This window comes from Anopheles coustani, chromosome 2 (assembly GCF_943734705.1).
Source record: "Anopheles coustani chromosome 2, idAnoCousDA_361_x.2, whole genome shotgun sequence".
Lineage (NCBI taxonomy): Eukaryota > Metazoa > Arthropoda > Insecta > Diptera > Culicidae > Anopheles > Anopheles coustani.
In genome coordinates, this window is record NC_071289.1 from 32,267,000 (window position 1) to 32,280,234 (window position 13,235).

At 46.0% G+C, this 13,235-nt stretch overlaps 1 protein-coding gene across 1 annotated transcript in view; it reads right to left on the reverse strand.

Moving 5' to 3' along the window:
• LOC131261950 (tRNA-dihydrouridine(16/17) synthase [NAD(P)(+)]-like) overlaps positions 1-13,235 on the reverse strand; it is an 80,435-nt gene that overhangs the window by 30,699 nt on the left and 36,501 nt on the right. Inside the window, exon 2 of the mRNA XM_058263824.1 lies at positions 6,767-6,847. The gene's annotated coding sequence lies outside the window, so the exon portion shown is untranslated. The remainder of the gene's footprint in view (positions 1-6,766; positions 6,848-13,235) is intronic.

A 13,235-nucleotide genomic window follows, 5' to 3' on the forward strand; every position in this document is an offset into this window, starting at 1 on the left:
TTTCCCTATGCTGCATGGCGTACAGGAACGGCATCTGTGCTAGCCAAAATCCAGGCCCGGCCAGTGTGAAGCAGTTAAAAAGGATCTCGAACTGTTTGGACCCTTGGTTCGAGCCAAAAAAAGGACGGCAAGGGCGAACATCGAACGCGTTTGTTTACACTCGCTGGACTCCACTGGACGACGATGCAACGATGGCCGTGATAAAGGGTAAACTAATAAAGACCCGGGGACTGACCAATTTCCAGCCAGCAAACATGAGAACGGAAAAGCGGTCGGGCGTTAGCATTAACCTTGCCTGTGCAAACGACGACAAACGAAAACTTGGTCAGGTGAAAGTTATGTTAATCCGATGTAAAACTTACGGTTATCGTTCGGCCACTCGGGGCTATCGTTACAATCGATCTATTAGAGGTCGGCAAAGCATCAAACACACACATGCACACACACACGCGCGTTAGTGGCCACTGGTAAGTGTTTCCCGTTCGCCACGCAGTACGGAAACTCCAAGCGGGGCGATGTCCAAGCAGGGGAATGTCGTGGTGGGTCATTCGAGCCATGGTCACGAAGTGCAAATAATGTTGCGCCGAGTAAAGTGAGACCAAGATTGACGTAATGCTTGCGGGGTGCGGTGTCTGTGTGTGTGTGTACGTGAAATACAACAGTGCACAAAGGGCGAAATTGGAGCCGGACCTCTTCAAGGGCACAAGCGGACATCCCAGGCACCGGATGAGCCATTTAGATAATGAATCCCATTTGGAAAGCGATCCGACTATCCGGAAGCTGTAATTTATACTCTACTCTGCACATAAAGTAAACAATGTTTTATCAGTTGTTAGAGGCTGTTGAGCGAAAGTACCGGTGTTGGAAAATAAACACCGGTACAACATTGTATGGTTCAACAAGAAAATAGATTTTGTTTCGAAATTTGCCCGATCGGTGGGGTATAATATGTATTATATATTCTAGTTTTTTTTATATATGGAGTTTTGTGTACACTAAAAACTCAACCAATACTACACCGTCGATTCTGAAACTTTCCACACATAAAGTTTAATCACTGCAGATGTTGTTGAAGGTTTGATTGATCACAATTTTTTGATAAAATCATCAAAATTTGTACAATGGAAACTCAGTTTTACTAACACAAACAAAACAATAATGTAGAAATAAGTCAAAGTGTATCCATAGTTACAACACGGGAAAATCGATGAAATATCAAACATTTTAAATATGCCATTATTGTAACTATTAATTTAAAACACAACTCTCAATCAAAGAGTTAAATCATATATTTTTTTCTCAATCCGTTCTTCACCGAGCATCGCCGGGGCGTCAAGCTAGTAATATAACATAATCGACAGTGTTATTAAATCTTTACAGTGTTATTAATCTTAAAGTTGCTCAAACATAAAATCCCCGTCTACACGCGTTGCAAGAAAGAAAGAACTTCTATAACTTTTATAATTTTTTTTTCAATTAAAATTCCCTTCTTGGTTGAAAATCTGGTAAAAATTTCCTTCAACACGTGACACATCTGCGGCTTGAGGTGAAACCGGAGAGGCTAATGATAGCGTGGCACTGGCGCAGCTTTGACACTAACAAGAAACCGGCTGTCGGGAAACCACTCGAAACATGAGCACGCCACCCAGTAAGAGGCTTGCTGCCAACAGCCAGTTGACGACGTGAACGGTGGACGGAGTCTTAACCGGTTCCGGGAACCCGACTATTCCCGTTTTAACGCAACACGCCGGGTATCAGTTGCCATGTGGAAAATGGTTTCCATTCTTCGGCCGTGCCTCGTGCACGGAAAGAGCTTTCTGTCGTGCACGGGACTGGGGGTAAACGAGAGTGTGTAGTTTTTAATTAAACATTCACGTCATTTACTTCACAACCACCACACGCGAATGCCGGAGCAAATGCTAGCGTGAGTGGCGCTCGGTCTGGAAAAGTTGTGCGTGAAACTTTTCAGCCTTTCTTGTGGTTTCGGTTTTAAGCCCACGGAAAGGAGCGTCGTTGCATGCTCCGAACATAAAGGGTTTAGGAGGAGCAATTTTGGATTACGACGACATTGGCTCGAGCGATCCGGGTTTTATTCTCCGCGCCGCGTGAATAGCACGCTTTGAAAACGGTTGCGTTTGAACATCGACCGGAAATTGCATGGTGTTTGAAATATGGATGCCCACGGACTCACTGCATTATGCACACGCGTTGAATAGTGCGCAGCAAATGGGACATCCGGATCGATTGTGATGGTGTGTCCGGGAATTTGTTGATCCCCCTTGATGAGCCCGTTCATCGATCGCCCCCGTTTGCGTCCTTGCCCGAGCATCACCCTCACAATGGACACGGTTTCCCAACGCCACTTTTCGCATCGGACAGCAAGGACAAATGGTCCATTTTTCCAATGTCACCCGTGTGAGGAAAATCACACACTCGCAACCAGTGTGCAGTGGATTTCAAAAGTGCTTATTGAATGGCCCGGTCAAAGTGGACAAAACCCCCTCGAGGATGTGAATAATCCCAAGGTTTGCCGGAGTGAACTGCAACATTGCAGCATCAACATTGTTGCAGCGTCGCCGCCTCGTGCCGGTAGCAGTTGAATTCCACTCACGTAACACACGCTCACACATCCTCGGAGGTTTTCCAACCCAGCAGACAACTATGTGGAAATGTCACTCTCACTGTAGCATTCCAACGTACAACCACTCTTTCAAAGTGGGGGAGTCGGTGTGGGGTGTCTGTAAATTCACTCGAAAATGTTTAAACCTCAAAAACCACATTCCAGTGCATCACTTCGGGCAGGCAAACAAGCAGTGGAGTGTCCCTGTGTTTCCGAGGGTGGAAATGTGTCGATGCCGGTTCCCTCCTCCCGGGAGAACGTTTCGAAACAATGATTCACGCAATTGGCCGTTTTCCGTGTGGAGATTTGTTCGTGGATTTGATGAGTGTGCCAAGTGCCTTTGCGGAAGCTGAATATATGGATACAGCAGCGTCAGCAATGGCGTTTACTTTGTACCGGCACCAACACCAAAGGCAACGCGAAGGGAATGTGCCATTACTCCGCAAGTAATCAAAAGCAAATGCACAAACACGACTGACCATTCCGTCGTTCGGCGGAAATCGGACGACATAATTGTTGGTGGTTAGGAGCGTTTCAATTAATCGTGCACTTTCGGTCGGTCGCTTCGAACAAGGACGCATTGGATTGGTGAGATATGATAGTCCTAACCACCGGTAATCTTACTTCAAACATTTAGTTTCTGCTCTCATTATAGTCGGAGAGCATAACGACGGCACACTAATGTCGATATATTTTAAACCCAATTACTGGCAAGCATTATCTTGCCTTGCTCCGGTGAATCTGCGCTTTCCATAATCGTTTCAGGCAATGTTCACTGTTCGGGTACGGAGGGCACTTAAATCAATTTCAACCAACTCCGTGGCGAGCTGGTTCGCCATTTAATCGCACCGTTTCACCATTGTGTTCGCGAACCATATTGTTCATTTAAATAGTTTGAAGGACGAACGGCCGCGTCCTTTGGTGCACAAGTGAAAATCCCTACACCCTTGTACAGCTCGAAGCTCGCCCAACCCTTCCCCCCCACTTGCCACACACGATCGCGATCCTTTGGCGCTATTGTTACCTTTTGTGCCGGTTCGGTTTGGCAGCGAAAAGGGAAAATTTATTATACTTTCGGGAAATTAAACGGCACCCGATTCGAGCAGCCTCGATAGCACAAGCATGGTAGGGAAGGGCACCGGGTTTTGAGGGGGTGCGGATGTCACAAAACTGACTGGAAGGTAGGTGAGGATAGACGGTAGGCGAGGTGGTGGCCACGTTCTCCAGCGACAGCATCTGGAACCCAATTTTCCAATACGAGGGAACGCGCGGGCCAAACTTTCCCGCCAGTCGCTTGATAATTATTTAGCAGAAGATGGTTTGCGGTGGGAAGTGCGGTTTGCGGCTCGAAAGCGATAGGCGAGACGCGTTTTCCACGGCATTGGAAGCCACCACTTCCGCCACCGACGACGACGACGTTCGGTTCGGGGTTGGACCGATCCATAAATCAACACACCCACCAACAACGCCCGGCTCGGAGCCGAGCTTCCGAGGCGCTTGGTGAAACGGAAAAACAAAGCATTTGTTGTTGTTAATTTATAATTAAATCATTATTCATGGACCTTCCGCTATCGGCGTGTGGAATGTCGCGTCCTTGCGCGCCTTTATGCCTTTGGTGCCGCATATCATATATTTACCTTACGCTGATATTTTGTCCCCTTTTTCCCAACCGACCCCCGCGCTGCCACAGTTTGGTCTTCGGTGAAGTTTTGCTTTGTGTCATAAAGCGGTTATATGGGAGCTTTTCTTCTCGTGCCTTCGAAGAAAGCGAGTCATGTGGTTTTCGTGCGGGCAAGTGGACGCACTTTTTCTTCTCGGTATACCAATTTACTCTTCGGTGAAAAGCTGAGCAACAAAATCGATGGGAGGTGGCGGTTCAGGCGGAAGGTGATGAAAGGAAGAGAGCAAAATTTATTCCCCAGCACGATGCGACGATTTCCCCAACGGCCGGGGCGTATAACTACACATATCCTCCCAAGAGAGTTTTCCCGGCAAGATCCTGCCCTTTGCATGGTCAAGAGATCCTGAGTGAGTGTGTGTGTGTTTGTGTGATGGTGAACGAATGATGAATGGACCCCATTGGAGCTATCGCCACTGACCAGCCGTTCTCCGGTGCATCCTTTTCCCCGTTCTTTGTCTTGCAAAAGGTTACCGTCCCCGCAATGGCCACCACGAGGAGTACGTAGAATGTGTAATTTTCTGCCAAGTGTTAATAAATTGCCGCATGCCATCCGGATAATGGGGCAGCACATATATCTATGGCGCAATGTGGGTAGTTTTTGCATTTCCATAAAAAGCGTATAAATTGCGTTCATAATGGGGAGCTAATGTGCGAGCCGTTTCACCTACAATATGTCGTTTTTCCACATTCACGATGTGTAGCTAAGAATATTTAATATTTTGAGTAGGAAAATAAGCTCAATAATCTTACAATCGAAACATTTAAGCTGCATTTCAATTTACATATAGGTCCCTGTTTATTGATTCTGACGGACATCCCTTTCAATAACAACGCCCATAAAATTGCACGATGGTCGTTTCATTCCCAGGTTGATGGTGGTGTTTTCGGCATTCAATAAAACGCAACTGTAAATTGTTGGGTAAAACCATAATACACCTTCGGCAATGGAATATTAATTCGGAGCTGAATGTATTGTTTTTCCATCCTCCCTGAGGGATGACCGAACCTTCCCAATGGATGACCGGTTGAATTTACCATTGCAAACCAGTTCTGTTCGTTCTGAAACACAACCATCTCCCGGATGGCTCTTAAATGGCATTGAAAATGTTAATTAAAATTAAAATTAAAAAAAAAAAACAAAACCAAATTACTTTCGATACTTTTACAAAAGTAAAAATCAATCGATGGTAGGCTTTAAATGCGATTGTAAATAATAGTCCGTTTATTTCCCTCCTACTGTGGCGAGCAAAGCTACCCAGCGGCAGAGTTCACCCCAGCAGAACAACAGTTGAATCAACAGATACTCCACAAATCCTAGAAGGAGATAAAAAATACCCAACCAATGAAAACCCGGCCAACGAGGCCGAGCAGGAAACGGTCGGGGCGGGGAGGAAATACGACAGCAATCATCGTCGTGTTGCCCGCAGAGTTCGAGTTGAGCTGCTGTTGATGATGTTTCGATGTCCAATAATCATAAATAAGCCCGTTCCGGTGCACGCCTCGAACGGTCGTGATTTAGCTGGTGGCCGGCTTGGTGGCCCTGGGAGGGGTCCATTCATTTTTCCACCCGTCGACGCAAAGATTTTCGGGCCTTCGGGCACCAACAAAACGAACGAATTTCACGTTCTAATTTAATTACCTCATTAATCCTTGCACGGGCGATGGGGGAAAGATCGGTCTGTGAGGGTGAGCGAAGGGGACGATTTTTGCGTCTCCGTTAACTGGCAGGGTTGGGATCAGCAGCCAGCAAAGCAAAGTGACACAAAGGGCGAACGAATGAAATTACCATCGAAAGCCACGTTAACAGAATAAAAAGGAATGAAATTATACGCCACGCAGATACTGATGCAAGCAACTCGGCGTGCAAATAATAAGCAGAAAGCATTGGAAAAATATAAACAACAAAAAAGGGTGGGGAGGAAGGGGGAGGGGAGGGGGTAAACGAGAAAACCCGAAACGATGACGATGGTGTGGAGGGCGGTGAACATTATTTGATACTCTCTTTGTCTCGCTTTCATCAATTACATTAACACCGTACCCCGCATGGTCGAGTGAGTTTTTATTACAAGCTACGTAGGCAGCTTTCCAGCATGGGAAGCATTTCCGGCAGCAATGGGCGACGAAGCGGAAAGAGGGAAAAAAAAGCAGCGGAAAGTACGGTGCAGCTGTTAATACCGTTAATGTCACCCTCCAGCTGTTTTCCACGCGAATGCCTAACAGTAGCTAGGGGGGGTAATGGAGGGTGGGGGCGGAAATTGAATAATGGTAATAAGAACAAAACTCACACAACCTATTCTTGGATGTAATTGGCAACGAAAAACGAGTACATTATTTCGCGCGCCGGTGGAACGGCTTTTCCGATGCGGTTCGAGTTGTATGCAAGTGAACCACCAGGCGCCTCCATCGGAAAATAGCACAGTGGATCGACATGAAAAATGGATCGACAGGTGTTGGAACCAGCTTACCAGAGAGCCTCAGTATGTCAATCATTCCAATGCCAAATGGAAGGGCCTCGTCGTCGGGGGGTGATGCGGGAAAATCCCGATCTGCAAGCAGTCGAAACGGAGAATGAACAGAAAAAATAGAAATCAATAAAAGCGTTCCAATAGCAACACGCGCGCGAACATGACAGGATGACTATGTGATGACACTGATGACGTGAGTAAACGGGCCGCCCCGCGATGTCCTGCCCGAGTGTTGGAACAAAAAGTGGTCAGAAAAAGCGTATGCCCCTGACGGATGTAAATATTTGATCAAGAGAGGGAGGTGGGACAGCGGACAGAAAGCACTCCCACGGGAGGGAAGAGTGGAGAAAAATCAGGAAAAATCCATGCCTTCTGGCCGGGGGCAGGTGTGGTCTTTTACTTTTTCCCATGGACGGACGGCCGGCCACCGTTTGTTCAACACTTGACCGAAACCGAAAATAAAAACCAACGGAAACGAAGCCCCCGGGTGAAGTGGTTCGGTGTCTTCTTTGGCTGAAGAGGTAGTTGTTTTTTTGTGCTTTTATTCACCATCGGCAGGTCGAAAGATGATCACGGTGATGTCCTTTCCACCCATCCACAAGAGCCCTAGAAGTGTTTCGGCTAAATATAGCCATCAAATAGACGGTTATTGGATGGCGCTTGAATGGTTCCAGCGGGACCAAGAAACCACCGGCAGCCAAAGCAGACAATAAGAAAATGATCAAAAAAGAAGAAAACGAAGTATAAAAAAACGCAAGGAAATGAGCAGCAGAGGAAATGAAAAGAAGGCGAACGTAAAGTAAACGGTTCTCGCCAGCAAACCGTATCTGTTGGGCAACGGAATTGGGACACGCGGTGTGAATGTGCATTTTATTTGATGTCTCGTTCGTTTTTTATTTCGTCTCCCAACCCAACTTGGCCACCCTCGCCGGATTGTCCTGTTTATGACCGTTTTCGGCGATTTCTGAGGTGTCCAGCCGAGGCGTTTCCCAAACCGACAAAAGGTGTCACCAGGCCGATGTCGATTCGGTTCATGTCCGTTAGGTTTTTTGCTACGATGTTCCCTTTTTTCTGCTCTCCCCGCCATTTAGCAGGGACGTTTTGGCCATGGAATGTCTCGCTATCTCTCTCTATCTCTTGCAGGCCACACCATCGGCGTCCACCGGACCACGGACGACATCATTATAACGGCGAGCGAGTAGTAATAATAATCCCTTCTCATCATTAAATCCGATTTGGTGCTTTTCGCTGGCGGTGGGATCCGTTGGGGAATGTTTTCCGGCTTGGAGCTCATCCAAATCACACACACAAACACACCTAGCCATACACAAAAATACAAAAAAAGGATGCAAAAGCTGTGGATGGTACGGTGAGGTCGAGATGACCACCACCATCATCGCGGTTGGAGGTGGTGGGTCGATTTAGTGCATGCGATTATTGTAAGCGCGCCGGCTACGGGCCGGAAAGTGGACGAAGCACAGGAAGCGATTTCCCGAGCGCGCGATGGGTTTCAGTCGAAGGGATAATGCTTCAATCCAATTTATGAACATTATTATCGTTCTCTCTGCCAAACCGGTGTAGTGGTATTGCCCAACCCCGAGTGCCATTTTCCAGCACGGATGAGGCTAAATTGAGTTCTGTTGGTGGTTTTGTTTAATGGTTTTTTCGTTCGGTGTTACAACAAAACGATACAAAGGGCAGATGAGGTGGGTACGTTTTAAAGTCTTGTTTTTTTCACATGGAAGCGTTAATTAAAACTGATTGAAACGGAGTAGTGTGGTAATGGCTAGCGAGATAATTGTATATTAAACAAGTCCCGGGAACGATAACACTACAGATTGCCCATTGTTATCGCTAATGAACAACAATTCGCTTAATGGTTGTTTATTCAAGTATAACATTTACCATATAATGCGTCATTGGCTCAATTACCATAAACATTTTCAATTTTCAGAAGCATATCACAGGGACAAATCGTTCATGGTACAACAAGGATAATTCTCGAATAAAGAGCAATTTGATTTTGATAGATGATAACAGTATACCATAGTTAGGTTGTGTAATGCCGTACATTTCCTTGTATAATATATTTAAAAAATGAAATTTAACGCCCTTTACCGTAGCAGTTGGATAATGTTAATTTAGAATTTAAAGAATAGTTCTATGTTTCAGAAAAATGAATAGAAGTTGGATTTAATGTTTTTTTAAAAATCAAACACATCAAAACAGATATCTCTCACGTAAAACTAAGCTTTAATTGACGGCAACACCTGAATTGGCAATAAATAAAAACAGTAAAATTGTTTCCTGGGTATAACGCAATTTCTCGATGAATGGAACATGGAAGAACGCGGAGTGTTGAACCCATGAAAAATCAGTATTTGCATGAAGAAAGGATACTACAAAAAACATGAGATGTTTCATAGGTATGGTTGGAAAGTCAAAAGATCAAATTTTTAACTTAAGGAATGGATAGAGTAGTCAAGCTAGTTTCTTCTCCCTTTCGGTGCCGTATAACACATCAACGGACAATGCACGCAAATCGAAAAGTGGGAATCAAACAACAGTATTATCTTGCAACGATAGCTTTACGGTGCATTTTCTATTTCTTCCTTCTTCCTGCACCGTTCCACCTCGTCGGGGGGAAAATCCACCATTCGCATTGCAACAGATTGCGATCAACGCAACCGTATTGCAGCGCTTGCCAGTGCTGTTGGAAAATTGATTTTCTCTGTCGCGCGAAAGACGCTAGCTGCCAACAGGCGACCTCTGCCAGTGCCGGGGTACGCCAGACCACTTGCCGAGACATGATCCGAGTGGCGAAAGCCAAGCCAACGTGCACCGAAACAGCTTACCACAATAATCGAATCTGAGAATCCAGCATCGCGCACAGTTCTCCTCCAAACTGGTTGCTGGACGGGCTCTCGGGTTCTGCTGGTGGGTTGGGAAGGGGTTGGCTTCTGGCTTCTCCTCGAGAGACAACCAAAATCGATTCTTCAGCAGCCAAATCCAAACCCAACCCCACTTAGCACGTGACCGTGATGGTGCCTTGCTTTTACTTTCATTTTTTTTTTCGAGCAACCAACCTGCAACTTTTCGTCTTTCACTGACGGAGTTTATCGCTTGCTGTCTTAGTCGCCCCCGTTCGACTGGAAAGATTGCTGCCGCAAAACGATGCCAGCACATTCTCCACGCACGCAGACAGTTGCCGGATTCTAAGAAGCTGCCAGCTGGGAATGATCATATTATGATGTTTCTCTTACTTGCTGCCAAAAACAAGAACGAAGCAAACGAAAAAAAAAACAGAAAAACTGGATCATCAATCCGACCCCCATCGGCCTGGGGCGGTACGGAAAGGAATTCAACAAGCCGCCAAACGGGAAAAACCACGCCGAAAAACGAAAAACACTGTGACGCCGCAGAGCGGGGCTCGGGAAATTATGTTTGGTATAAAATGAAATTTATGACTTTATTTATGACCTTCGCCTTGGCGTTGCTCCTCGAGGGGGAGACCAGGGAGAGCAAGGTTGCAAGGGGTCGTGTATGTTTTATTTTATTTTCCCCTTCCTCAAGCACAGCATCAGGCTGTCCCTACTGGTTGTCGGGAAAGAACGGCACTCCGTTCCTTCGGCTTCGTTGTTGCCAAATAAATTTCTGCCTCGTTGGGATTGTGTTGAACATTTTCATCAAACCAGACCCTATTGCTGTTTTCCTTCACACACGCCCCATTAGCGAAAAGAGCACACCCGAAGGACATTAAAACAGTTTTAATTGTTTCATTTTCCCCCGGTCGAGCCTCTGCTTGGAAAATACCCTAAAGGACACGGTGTCACCGGCGTCCTCTCTTCGTTGTGTCGAACATAAAGTGTCGGATATTTTTCAGGATTAACGAAATAGCGGTCGACTCTAAAAGTGGTGGACTAGGTTTCCGGTCAGGTAGTCCGTGGCGGGTATGGCGTAAGAGGTTGGCCATGGGGAAAAGAAGGGAAAAGGCACGTGTTTTAACTTTATAGGTCCTGTAAGGAAAATGAATTCTGAAATAGTAGCCTCCGGCGGCGTAAAACCGGTAGGCCACTGGCTGAACCGAAAGGATTAGACAGTGTTAAAGGGCCGGGAGGATCGGAAATCTGCGCGCAAATTGCCACCGAAGCACTTTTCCACACTTTAACCGCCTTCCACAAAGGTGCGAAAAAGGACACGCAAAGCTTATCGGTACCGTTTGGACCGGGAAATTTGCTCACTTTCACAAATCGCCCCAGGGCTTCCGGGGAAAGCGGGAAAGGTTTACCATAAATTAGTTTGCGATGTTTCGGTGCATCGTTACAACAAAATGCGCCACGGCGATTGGCGGCGAAGCAAGAGTAATGGGAAGACGTTTACACAACCCTTTCCACGGAAGCCTACTTTGACTGGTGAAAAACTCGGCCGGGCTCTTCACTTAGTGGTTTCCAGTACCACGGGGACTGCTGATACTTGGCGCTCCGCTAATGCTCCGAACAAGAAGCCGAGCAAAGTTCTTGCGCCAGAAACTACCACTGCATTATGGCACCACGACGCAACGAGAGCCAGGGTTTTAAGCTTGTGGTACTTTCGGCTTCGAAGTGAACAAGTTAGGTGAAACTCTCGAAGCCGGCTCCGAGCCGATGAGCAACGAGATAGTTTGATGCCGAGTTACCGACCGTAAGAGACTGGCTGCTACGCGGGTGTACCTAACGCCTACTAATGCCGCGGCTAATGATAATAGTTTTATCCCGTGGTAGAAAGTTTCCCAAGTTCCCTGTTAAGAGTGAGAATATTCTCCATTAGCTGGGCGAAAGCGAGCGATACCAAGGAAATTAGGGAAGACTTGTTAAAACAAATTTGAAAGCGAAGAAGTTATTTAACTACATATGCTCAAAATTTAATTTATTTCACTCGTGTTTTACTTTGGTGTGTAGCCTTTGCTCAAATGTAATTTACAATGCTAAAAACTCCTTCCTGCTGTAAACTTCTTTTGTTTCCATTCTTCCACAAAAAAAAAACTGAAAAAGTTTTAAACGATGAAAATCTGCCCCATGAATACTATCAACAAAATTGCCATTATAAATAAAAACAAATATCCCATTACAGAAGCCATTTGCTGATATATTTGAAAACGATTGATCCGGGTACGTTCGTTTTTCCTCACAACCCTTTCCTAAATGGCCCATTTTTGGACTAAACTGCTGTTTGGGAAGCGTTTTGTTTTCCCACCCTTTCCACCTCAGGATGGAGCGTCGGAAAGGCAAAAGGATGTTTTTCCTTGTTTTGAATTGTCTACCGTGTTTTATAATGGTGCTTCAAGAAAAAGATGGATTTCCCTTTCTTTTGTTAAAAAGTGTTCGATAACTTGCCCGCAGAGCCGGTAAGATTTATGCGATCGAGCGCCAGAGCATGTTTGGCTTTCCCTCCTTCGATAGTGACGAAGAAAAACGGCCCTGTTCCGATGGTCCTGCGTTTGGGAAACCACTGCTGCTTATCCCCCACCCGAAATGCCGCATCGGAAAACTGGCGCATTCCCCCGTCGCGGAGAATTCGTTTAGGGAAGGATGCTCACCACCAACCGCCATCCCACGAAAGGGATGGTGAGAGAGAAATAAAGGAATTTTTCCTCCCCGTTTAATTTTTATTGTAGCCTTTTCCCGCAAGCTGAAGGGTGCTTGAGCGCTGTCGCGCCCTTGTCACACTTCCGGGTGCGAGGAAAACGGCGAGCGCCAGGCCACTTCGGTCGACGTTTCCTCTTTGACGGTGGTTCCGGCGTTCCGGCGGCGTTGAGAATGCTTGAGTGATGATTAAGAGCGGCTCGAACCGGCACAAGTGTTATCGTGCGGAGGGCATCGAGGTGGAAAATAACAAGTTGTTGCGGAGTGTCGTTTCATCGGGCTTTAATTTGGTGGCATCTTTTTTATGGGCCTTTGCAGAGGCATTCGATGAATTTGAACTGGAAGTGTGTAAAATATTGAGTATTGAATTTAGTTATTTCAATTTAAATGAAACTTTTTCTTGACTGAAAAAATACAGTTTGAAATACAGTACATTTTAAATACGGTTGATTTGATTTCAAATGGACTGAAATTTACAGATATGTTTTTGTGATCCAATGGACTCAAATCATCAAACGAGTAAAAAAAATCTCCTTTTCTCGAGATTTTCTCGAAGAAACCTTTAAGGTTACGTACTGACTCAGCCGGACAAACAATCTGGAAAAGTTGGCTCCTGCTGTCTCGACTGCCAACAAGTCAGCAGCAACGGACGAAACTTTTCTTAAGTCCGCAGCCCTCCGGGGCTATCATTTGCAATCAGCGCAAATCTTTGCGTTCGTCGGGTTTCCGGAGAGAAAAAGATGGAAATGGAAACACTACCGGACTCCTCGCTAGCACGGGCAAAATGTGGGTCAAAGGAAAGTGCGGAAAACGGTAACTTCATCTCAAATTTGCCGAGCGAAAACTTT